General features: G+C 34.2%; 1 pseudogene; it reads right to left on the bottom strand.

The window, feature by feature from the left end:
* Nucleotides 1-2,144: 2,144 nt before the first annotated feature.
* Nucleotides 2,145-5,540, bottom strand: LOC113781139 (annotated as a pseudogene).
* Between the last annotated feature and the right edge of the window lie 6,707 nt (nt 5,541-12,247).

Below are 12,247 nucleotides of genomic sequence, written 5' to 3'. Positions count from 1 at the left end.
AGGATCTTTAAATGCTAGTTGGATCACTAATAAAGATGATCACTCGTCGACAAGTGGTTGAATCTTTATGTTGGTGGAGATGCAGTTTCTTGGGGTTTTAAGAAACAAGCTTATATCACTGATTCAACAATGGCAGCAGAGTTTGTAGCACTTGCTTCGACTTGCAAAGAAGCTGAATGGCTACGAAATTTACTCTGTGATATACCATTGTGGCCAACACCTTTGTCACCTATCTCAGCATTTTGATAGTGCTGCTACACTTGCTAAAGCATATAGTCAAATGTATAATGGTAAGTCAAGGCATAATGGTTTAAAACATAGTTATGTCAAAGATTTGATCATAAATGGAATCATATCAATTGACATTGTGAGATCTAATGAAAATTTAAGTGATCCTTTGACAAAAAGGTTATTAAGGAACTTGGTGTTAAGAACATCAAGGGGGATGGGTTTAAAGTCCCAAATTCTTGATCACTAATGGTGGAACCTCAATTCAACGCTAGATACAATGTCTAGTTTTGAATTCAATGAGTGAAAGTACATTATTCTAGTGGTTGGTGTACTATGTAAATTTACACATCTCAAGGTAGAATAGTGCATATTATTCTCACCAGTGCAAATGCAAGGGTGAGTTATTGAACTCTTAACGAATCTTAAAAGTGCCATCAATGGTAGGGGTTACTAACATGTCGCCTATATAAATGTTGGTTTTCGACAAACCACAAAATTAATGACTTTGCTTTGTAACATTCATGAAAGGATAGTGATACAATACCGTAAAATGTATCATTGAAGAACTTATGGCTGTGCATTGCTCAATGTGTGATGTGTTTATGAGGTTAGTCCAATGAACAAGTGGTTCAAAGCTTGTCTACCATCTTCTAGGATTGATTTTAAAGAACCTTCACTAAGATAGTTGTTCAATCAAAAAACACCATTATTTATGCATATGCGTATGAGATTAATTGGTGACCTTCAGGAAGTCCATTTTCTAAATTTTGGAAATGGCGGCGGATTGTTGAAAATTTTTAAAATTGTATCTAGTGATTCTAGAATGTACATACATGTATTGTATTATGAATCAAATGATTCTAAGATGTACATACATTATGATAACTATATATTCATGTATGTGGGGATCCCTAAATGTAAGAATAGATTCATGTCTTTGATCATAAAATTATGTAATTCATGAATTAAAGTACATGAATTTGTATACAATACCTTGAATCTATTTATACAAGTATTTATTAAGTTCATTTGTTTCTTAAACAATCTCTCACTACAAGAAATTTGGCCTTTTGTGACAATAAAAAGTCATCACTAAAAATCAAAAAGTCGTCATTATATGAATATAGTGACGACTTTTTCCATTGTCACTTGGTTGTCACTAATTCTATGTCACAAATAGGTACGTGTGACAACCCTTTTAAAGTTGTCACTAAATCTTATTATTTAATGACGAGGACTAAGTCGTCACTAACGGTTATCATTCTGTGACGAATTTTCTTGTCACTGTTTCACTTATTTTTTTGTCATAAAACATAGCAAAAGTCGTCACAAATTTGAACTCTACAGTGACGACTTGAACTTGTTACTGTCATTCCTAGTATTCAGTGACAAGAATAGTCGTCACTTAGCAAACTTACAATTTTGTCTAGAAGCGCTACAATTGTTCATTACAAATATAACATTATCACGGCATTTCTGACAATTATAGTAAAAAATTAAATTTGGCTAAGAGTGACAGCTTTGAAGGTTGTCACTGAGTTTTGTCTTAAAGAGTTGAAATTGGCCATTACAAATATAGTATTTTCCTGGCATTTTCAACAATTATAGCAGAACATTCAATTTGACAAAAGACAAAATCAACATAGAATATATGCCGCAAATTCATATATTTGGCCATAACACATCTACAAATTAATCAAAACAAAAGTGAACCACAAATGTTGGCTCCCAAATCCCATAAAATCAGTTCTAGTAATGACCAATACATATCCTTCCTAAAAGATAAACTAGTCAATAATTGAGTACCCGTGAGAAGAGAGAGGTAGAAAAGAACAGATGAATCGAACCTAGTTTGTGATTTGATAAAATTGGACACTAGTATTTGTAGGACATATAGCTAATAGGTTCAGCAAACAGATATGGTCCGGGCAGTCTGGCCAGCTACAATGTACAGACAGTAATCTTCAACACTTCATCGTTTTTCCTCATCTTTTACTGCTCCTCCTGTTTTTGTCACTTCGTGTAGATTGTTTTGTTGGGGTAAGTTTTCTGAACGAAGCATGCAAAACCAAGACTGCAATCATATTAAGGAGGGGATCAGATTTTGGAGTCCCTACAAAGTTCTGTTTCATAAAAGGAAAAAGCAATTTGAGTATAAAAATCACTAAGCAAAAGAACTAATGCCTTACCTACATAACTTACACTAAGAGCGCATAGGAGGGTTACTTGAACATTGGAAAAGAATAGAATAACTGTAGTTGCTGCAAAAGTCAATGGAACGTTAACATTTTGAAGGCACAGTTAAGTTGATAAGCATTCGAGAGAGTTAGTAGTTACATGAATGTAAAATTGCTAAGAATCATCAATTAGAGCAAATGTGACTTGAAATACTTAGAGCCTTGAAACATGACAAACTGGGAAATGATCTATACCATGTACAACAGCGCAAGTCTTTCGTCAAAATTAGTTAATCAACTCAGTAATTCCATGAAACAACTTTCTTAGGAATAGGATAATTATCATCAGCCCACTGACTAATGAGAGATGAAAAGAGTTAAGGTTTGGCATCCACTAAAAAGGCTTTAAAATATTCTGGAAGAAGAAATAATCCAAAGAGCTAGAAAGCTAAAAAAATTAAGAAGGCATACTTTGACTTGGAGTGAGAACCTAAGAATGACATGCTCTAAGGAGGCATCATGAACTCACCGAACTTCATTAGGAAAAGAACGGTTTCCAAACCAATCAATTATGCTTAATTAGTCACGAGCATTTCAATACATATTCCTCAAGTGCCAAACATTAGTCAATTATTCGTTCCAGCATGGATGACATTATTATGAGTTGTCCATCTACATTTATCCAAAACTAAATGCTCAAGCCTACAGCAATTCGAAAATAGCTGCTGATTTGAAGAATTATCTGGAAAAGTTATGCACTCAAGATGTAAGGTCTTCAAACTAGAAAAACAGATATTAGATGGAAGATTGGAACATTATAGCCTAGCTTCAGTTTGAAAGAAATGAGAGATTCAAGAGAACATGCAGAACTTGAAAAGTTGAATGGGCCATCAAATTCCGAAAAACTAAGATTAAGCTCTCTAACATTGCACAGGAATGAATGAAGAAGCAATGGATCATGTAAGTCATGACATGAAATTGACAGTTTATCAGTATATGTTTCTCGATGAATCACTCTGTTCAAAAGGTTCACAAACAGCATCCTGTCTCCTTAAGAATGTTCATCAAACACATAATGAGAAATAGAAAGCCACAGTTATTTCCATCTTTTTGACAGGACACTTGTTCTCATGGCATCTTTTGTAGGAACTAGTGATAGAATGCAACCAAGAACAGCATCAGGCAAGCTGCAAATCATATCACTACTATTAGCAATATGCAGTTGTTTGGGACTGGTGGAGCCTCTACTGCTGGCCAGCTTCAAATTTGGGTCCATCACAACTAACTTCCTATCAAAAAACTGTTACCATTAAATTCTACGTATTGTACGAGAACAGATACTATTCACTATCCAAGAGGAGGGGAAATTCAATGAGAAACAAATCTAATGCAAGAACATAAAAATATCCCATCATTCAATACTAACATTTCTATCCATCAATTACAAAATAATCAGAGTGAGATTACAAATATAAGTTACTTCTTTAGCTCAATACAAGTAATACATGTTCTTTGAAGATTCAAATATTTTATGTTTCTCATTAGTATCAAGAAACGTAGTCTAATAGAAGTGTGTTATATAAAGTAGTATGTTATATAAAGGAGAAACAAAGAAAAGCCTACAATGATTAGCCAAAAAATGAACTTCTAGTTCAGCTTGTCTCAACTATGGATATTGGGTGGTTCTTTTAGTGAAGATCTTAACAGCATTGAAGTGACGATCAAAATACATTCATGTAAGTAAACCAAAGAAAGCAGAATATTCATTAGTCCATGCCAAAAATACCATTCCTATAATTGCATTAACATGACTACAAGCAACTCACCAGGGCAAATTATAATCTAAGTACACAAGAGAAAGCATATTACTAGAAAACTTATCTGATTATTCTCATAATCAAATTGAAGAATTCAAAAAATCACATCTGATATCTAGAAATCAACCACTCAATATTTATAGATTAGCGCTTCAATATACAAATGCAAGGAATTCATAGAGAATCTAGGATGCCAAGAACGAGCAAATTATCTCTGCCTTATGACAAGAATAAAAAATCCTTACTTTGCAATCTCCTGCTTATCCTTTTTTTTTTTATCAGTAACAAGAAGCACCAGCGTATAATCCATTAAACCCAGAAAAAAGGTGCCACCACATGTTTTTAAGAAATTCCTTAGATTGATTTGAATACCTAGAGCAACCAAAACTATAGATAAGTCTCAATCAACTACGTATCTCAATATGCATAACTTTCAACTACAACATCTGAGAGCCTAAATTGCAAAATAACATAATTTAGCAAAACATGAATCTAAGAGAAGCTTGAACTTGGTGGTGCTGAACCATACCTCCAGATCCACGGCCAAAGCCAGGCCTTCCACCAGAACCCCTGAAAGCATGCTGGTAATCCGTAAGAGCTCCACCTTTCTCATCACCAAACTCACCAGGAGGTCCACGGGACCAACATGATACCCCTCCCTGTCACCAAATCTGGGCCTATCCCCATCAAACCTTGGTGGTCCGCGAGGGCGGTCACCAGGAGGTCCACCCATAGGACGACCGAGGGGCTTGGCGGACTTCTTAAGAGTAGCAGGAACAATTTCAGAGGGAAGATTGAGGTAAGTCCTCAGGAACTCGATGCCGTCGTTCGTAAGATACTAGTAGTAATGCATCCAAGCGAAGGTTTCCCGGACGTTCTCCTTGGACTTGAAGCTCTGCATCAGCTTAATCACCTGCAAGTTTGGGACATCGATCTCGGGATGCTTCGCCAAATTAAAATCTTTCTTCGCATAGCAAACTCCCTCTTGGAACAGGTACTTGGAGATCTCTCTCCTGTTCTTCTCTGGAATTATCATGGCTGTTGTTGAGAATTGGGAAGATGGAGGAGAAGGAGCACGACGACGACGGAGAGAGAGGCAGAGAGATAACAAAATGAACACTAGGCGGCCTCCGGTGACCCGATTGTGCAGCAGCTCCTCCTCCTGATTAGGGATTTTTGCCGCACCGATCTAGGGATTTTTGCTATCTGCAACTCCACAAAATCTACACAAATCTTTTGGGTAGCTCAAATTAGGGATGAAAATGGTGGTTCAAAGTGATTTTTTGGATAATTTCAGCAAGATGGCAGTGGAGAGAAGAAGATGATGATAGTGTCCAAAACTGGCAAGAAGAGGGAAAGAAAATTTTGTCTGAAATTTTTGCTAAGTGTTGTGAGTGTTTTTATCAAACAACAAAGCCAAAACTATGTCGTTTCTGCTTCTTTTGTTCACCCGCCTGTACTTCTTCAATTTTCAGCTTCCCGCTTCCATTTTAGCTAAGACCAAAAAATAACACTTTCATCATCTTTTGTACGGCTAATTGATCAAATTATTGTTTGAAAAAAAATTGCAACAATAAGGTTATTATTTTGAGCTTTTTTACTTCACAAGTTGTATCTGGAACTTTATTTGTTACATTAAAACTTTGAAAATTTAGTGTTTTTGGATAATTTTTGGAAAATTTAGTGTTTCTGGGATTAATTTAGTGTTTTTGAAAATTAGTGGTTTTGGAATATTTAGTGTCTTATTATGTTTATGATTCAAAAAAAATCTTTTAATGCAAATATTTTTGGTATTAATTTAATAATTTTATTAATTATGTACGAAATTGTGGTCTGACAAGACCTAACAATCTGTTTAGTTGATCAATTAACCAAAATAGTTTGCTAATACATGCATGAAACACTAAATGTATTTGGTACAAATATCGATTTATAAACCATAAATAATGTGACTATTGTAATTAATAATAAACTCCAACCATGCTATTGTCAAGATTTTACTTAATTTCATGTTGAATTTTATTATTCTTTGCCATTATTTTTGCACTATGCTAGTCAATAATTTTTCATGTGTTGTCAAGACAATTAGATAGGGAATCCAGGATATTTTTTAACCTTAGCTAAGTTCGGTACAAGTTATTAACTATGGTTGGAACAATTTTAAAAATATGTATATATATTTTATTACAATATCTTTCTCATTTTGGTAATGAAAAACATCAACTAAAGTGTAAAGGATAGGGTGCTATAATAGAATTAATGAAATCGGTTTATCACATACGAGGCTAAATTGTAAAAGATAAGGTGTCATGATAGAGTTAATGGAATCAGTTTATTACATATGGGGCTAAAATGTAAAATTTAGGGTGTCATAATAAGATTAATAAAATTTATTTATCACATAAAAGCCACATTGAAAAAATTAGGGTGGCATAGTAGAAATAATGAAAGTGAGTTAGGAACAAGCACTTTAAAAATATGTTTATGATTCTAAAAAAGATATTTTAATGCAAATATTTTTTGTATCAATTTAATAAATTTATCAATTATGCACGAATTGTGGTCTGACAAGACCAAACAATCTGTTTAGTTGATCAAATAACCAAAATAGTTTACTAATACATGCATGAAACACTAAATCTATTTGATACATGTACTGATTCATAAACCATAAATAATTTGATTATTGTAAATTGTAATACATAACAAACTTCAGTCATGGAATTGTCAAGATTTTTACTTAATTTCATATTAAATTTTATTATTCTGTTCCATTATTTTCACACTATGTTAATCAGTAATTTCCCATGTGTTGTCAAGAGACCTAAATAAAGAATTCATGATATTTTTTAACTTTATAACAAGGTATTAGCTATGTTTGGAATAATTGAAAAATAGGTAAACATTGTTTTTACAATATATTCCTCATTTTGCTAATGATAAACACAACTTAAAGTGTAAAAGCATAGGATGGCATAATAAAATTAATAAAAATTTTCTTTATCACATACGAGACTAAATTGCAAAAGATAAGGTGTCATGGTAGAGTTAATGAGATTAGTTTACCAAATACGGGGCTAGAATGTAAAAGTTCGAGTGTCATAATATAATTAATTAAATTTACTTGCAGCGTATGGGCCATATAGAAAATATTAAAGTGGCATATGAGGTTAAAATATAAAAGTTAGGGCGTCATAGTAGAATTAATAAAATTTATTTACAACACATGGGTCATATTGAAAAAATTAAGGTGGTATATGGGGTCAAAATGTAAAAGTTAGGGTGTCATAGTTAAATTAATAAAATTTATTTACAACACATGGGCCATATTCAAAAAATTAAGATGGTATATGGGGTTAAAATGTAAAAGTTAGGGTGTCATGGTAGAATTAATAAAACTTATTTACAACATATGGGCCATATTGAAAATATTAGGGTGACATAGTAGAATTAGCGAAAGTGAGATGGGAATAAATGATTTGGACAGTGACGACTAGTTATTGTCACTAATTTAGAACTGGCAACCATATTGTGACGAAATTTTAAGTTGTCACTGTAGGACGAGTTTCAGTGACAACATGTTTTCTAGTTGTCACAACGGTGATCTCCCGCCACACTGGATAGTTGCGCGTCATCCATATTGTGACGACTTATCTCGTGTTGTCACTGTTGACGGGTGAACCCACGATCAAGTATGACGATATTAAAAGTCGTCACTAAAGTTTTCAATTGTGACAACTTTCTCTCTTGTCACAGAGAATGTTGTCACAAAAGGCCAAATTTCTTGTAGTGTCTCCTATATAAAAAGGTCAAGTGGAAAGTGCTTTGCTGCAGAAAATCACTTTCCTACTACTTTGAATCCTCTCAAAAAGCACTCCTTAGTTCAAGAAGATTTGTCTTACACTACAACAAAAATGGCCTTTCCTGACACGCCTATAAGGACATTTGCTGGTTTCTGTCATTATAACACTTCTATCATGACACTTATTATCAACTCAATAATATATACTTTAATTTTTTTCATTTTATCTGATATAAAAATAATAATGTGTCTTTAGATCCCTTATCATGACACTTAATAAAATGTGAGATACAACAAAAAAATTAAAACATAAAACGATGTCGTTTGATTTTGGCGGAAGATTCCTATGCAAAACACTTAGGTTGTGTTTGGATTGCATTTTCCGTCATTTTTCATGAAAAAATTATTGTAGCGATTTGATATATGTGAGGGAAAAAGGTGATAGGGAAATGTGATAATGGAAAACGATAATATTTTCCGACAGAAACAAGCAATCCAAGCATGGCCTTAGTGAAATCTCAAAACTTTCATTTTGTCGGCCAATGAAATTTTGGTTCCTCTCGTCTCTCTCACAAACTCTCTCTCTGTGCAAGCTATCTCTCAAAACTTTCAGCCAAAATTTTCCTTTCTCCACAAAGTTTTTTCTGCTGAATCTCTCTGCAATCAAACTACCGCTGCTTTCCTATTGAAGGTATGTACGGTCTCTCATGGTTTTTTTTGTTTGTTTTGAAGCTGCGGTGGTCTACAGCCCGGGGCAGCCTCTGGTGATACAAGATGTTTTAGTGGATCCCCCAAAGAAAATGGAGGTCCGTATCCAGATCCTTTGCACTTCAATTTGCCACACCGATCTTGGCGCTTGGCTAGGCACGGTATGAGACAAACCATCCTATAACGACAACTTCGCTTCGCTGAATTGATTCACAGATAGATTTGTGATTGCTTAAATGGTAAATTGAATTGAATTGACTCTTGGGTATTGGCCGCTATCTGATATGACACGTACGTTTCCATCGTCAATCCTGGGAATCAAAAAAGAATGAAGCTCAAAGAGTGTATCCTCGAATTCTGGGACATGAAGCTTCAGGGTAAGGTTAAAATTTTTCCGGTTAAATTACTTTGTTCTTTTTGTCCTTCTTCCTGCTACTGTAAATATTGTTGATATAAGGTCGTCGTCCTCCAAGCCAAGGTAATAATACACACAGCTACACGATTTTTCTCGTCTTTCGTACGTGTTCAGCTTTATGGATTTGTTGTCCATAACCTGTTCGATAAAATGTCAACCTTCTTTCCTTTGGTACTGATATTAATTTACTCAATGATATATGCACTAATAGAAATTTAGTGAAAAGAAACTCATTTTCTAGTATTGATACTACACTAATTTGTAGCTTTGACAATAACACAAGAAGTAAATCCCTATTTAGAAGCCAGTATTCTCATTCTATTGGCTACTTTGGCATGAAAATCATTTTGATTTTGTGCGACAATGAATGTTTTACTGCTATGTTCTACTGTAGCTTGAAATAACTCATATAGTCGTCAATTTAATCAATCTAGGATGGGTAAACGAATTGTGTCAATATATATACTCACATAAGACTCTGTTGCTGATAAGTGTATGGTTCCTTGTTAACTCGAAGGTGATAAGTTGAGCTGAACTTGTAATTTTTTTTAATGTGCAAGTATTATGATCATTGCTTTATAAGTTGGTAGATACACATGTTCTGTTGTTTTTTACTATATTTCAAATTTTGTTATCTTCTGATTAATCTATGAAAAAATGCAGTCTCCTTGTTGGAATATGATTATGGTTATGTTGTTGGTTTAGTGACAGAACAAGTGAAGGACTCAGATTAAGTTGTTCTGTCCTAGAAATATCTCATCTTAGTTTCTTGAACATTTTGGGTTTAACTATTTTGTCTTTACACCAAAACAGAAAGCTGTAATTCTGTTTGGATACCTTAGTTAATGAGACAGAAGAAGTGCACTTTCTCCAGAATGAAATATCTTTTCTAGTGTTTTATTAGTATGAATTCCTTGCAAGTAGTGCCTAATTAGTCTAACCTATATCCAATCTGGGAAAATAAGGAGCTTTAGTTTGGGACGTAAATGCTGAAGTCTTATTATAGTGATGGAAAGTACGAGTAATAGCTTCATATGTGACTGCATTAGTAGCCAGTTTAATAAGACCTTAACACTTGTCAGTTAGGCTTTTATCTTGACGATCAGCTGATTTCAAAAGTAGACTGCCAAAGCAGCAATTTGACCTTCTACTTAGGCAATGGGACAAACTTTTGAACTCTGGACTGACGTGAAAGACTTCCACAAATTCTCAGGTCTCACATTGAAAAGAGAAAGCCATCCACGTGCTTTTCTGAACATAATGAATCTATTATCTTCTTTCTGCATTAACTAAACTCTTCCGTGATAGCTGCAGGAAGATAAAAAAAGAATAGTTGAGAGTTCATTACTGACAACATGGTAAAAAAAATGGCAATGCCACTCTTATTCACTCTTTTTGTGAGCTGTAGATTATTTATCGCTGAAAGCAACCTTAAAATCACCTAATCGCACAAATATTTTGCTTGGATATGGTTCATAGGTTACGTCATAGTATAAGGACATTTCAGAACTGCCTTTTCCGTATTAGAAGTATTTCAGCTGAGAAATAAAAGATGGGTAGAAAATTTCTATTTACCTCCTTGTTTTATGTGATGTATCTCAGTACCAAAGATAGCATAAAGAGGCAAGAATCCTTATCTTACCCTTGAAGGAGGCCCTGCTGAATCTTCACACAGTATCTGCTTGTCAAATCAACCTTCAATTTTTTTAGGTCCCTTCTAATCTAGACAATTCCTAGATCTATCCCTGATGCATGGGATGTTAGGTTCTCTCTATTCATTCCGGGCTGGAAAATTCTGCACTTTTTATCACATTCCTAGCTGACAGACGAGTAGAACTTGTAAGTACTTGATTACTGTAATGAGTCCAAGTGAGCAATTGATTAGACCGTATGATTTGCAACAAATAATTCAAGATGCACTTGGTGCACCAATTGCTTGGCCTTGTCATTTGGTAATATATGCACTTACTTATATTGTGGCTTTTTTGGAATTTTATTGCTAGCTATGATGATCTAATGATCCCAACAAACTTTGTACATAGGTGGAACCAGCTGAAGATTGATGGGGTATTCGTGGTTATGACTGAATGCTCTCATTTCATTGGAAAGTTTGGAAGCTACTGCAAGTTCTTTCTACTTGTTAGGGATGAGAATCTTTTAATTTGTGCACAAGAGAATCTTTCAAGTTTATACTTGTTAGGGATTTGCTATGTTAGTACTTGTTACTGACTTTTAATTTAATAAATTATATTTAACTATTGACTTTTGCTTTTAGATTACTATATGCATTCTGTTCTTTGGGATAATTTTACAAGTCCTTTGGGTTTCTGATTGACGGAATGTATAGCAAGGAGCACAACCTGTAGGTTGCTTCTATATAAAAAAAAAAAAAGAAAAAAAATTCTGGCAGTTAAAAGTGTCAGTATAACTTAGTTAAAAAAACTCCTACTTGTTACTGATTACGGCTATCTTGACACTTTCGATTATCAGAAAAGGAATTTTTGTTGACAAATGGGATGTTATAACAGCATAGTTTTTCTGACACATTTGAATAGTACGAACCTATCCCCACATTGGAAGGGACGACACTTGTCCGAGGTGTGAGGAAAGGTAAAGTGTCGGGTTAGATTATCTATACTGACACCTTTAAATGCCGTTAAAGGTCATTTTTATTGTAGTGTTACTTTGTACAAGAATTTAAGACAAATAAATTTCATCTTATCCTAAAGGATCTTTGTCCAAGGTTATTGCACGTTATACCGGACAAAAATAAATCCTAAAGGAAAGTGATATACAATCCCGATTTGAATCCAATTCTTGTTAATTTGTTTGCCAGTTCATTGTAATACTCCCAACACCCCAGCTCTGTCCGTGATCATGCATGTGTACATATTTCACAAATATGAAAGAAATCCAATAAAAGGTTCCGATCTCAGAACCATTATTTAGCTTATATTTGTTTTGATACACAACCATAGCCAAAGGGAGAAGACGGAAGAAAGGAGAATCGATCTCCCTCTCTGTCAGCATAGGAAGGCCTCTAGGGCCAATTAAAAACAGGAAAAAAAAACCACACACACACACACTTCAGAACTCA

Source organism: Coffea eugenioides, chromosome 8, assembly GCF_003713205.1.
Source record: "Coffea eugenioides isolate CCC68of chromosome 8, Ceug_1.0, whole genome shotgun sequence".
Taxonomy (NCBI): Eukaryota; Viridiplantae; Streptophyta; class Magnoliopsida; order Gentianales; family Rubiaceae; genus Coffea; species Coffea eugenioides.
This window is presented reverse-complemented; position numbering and strand designations above follow the sequence as displayed.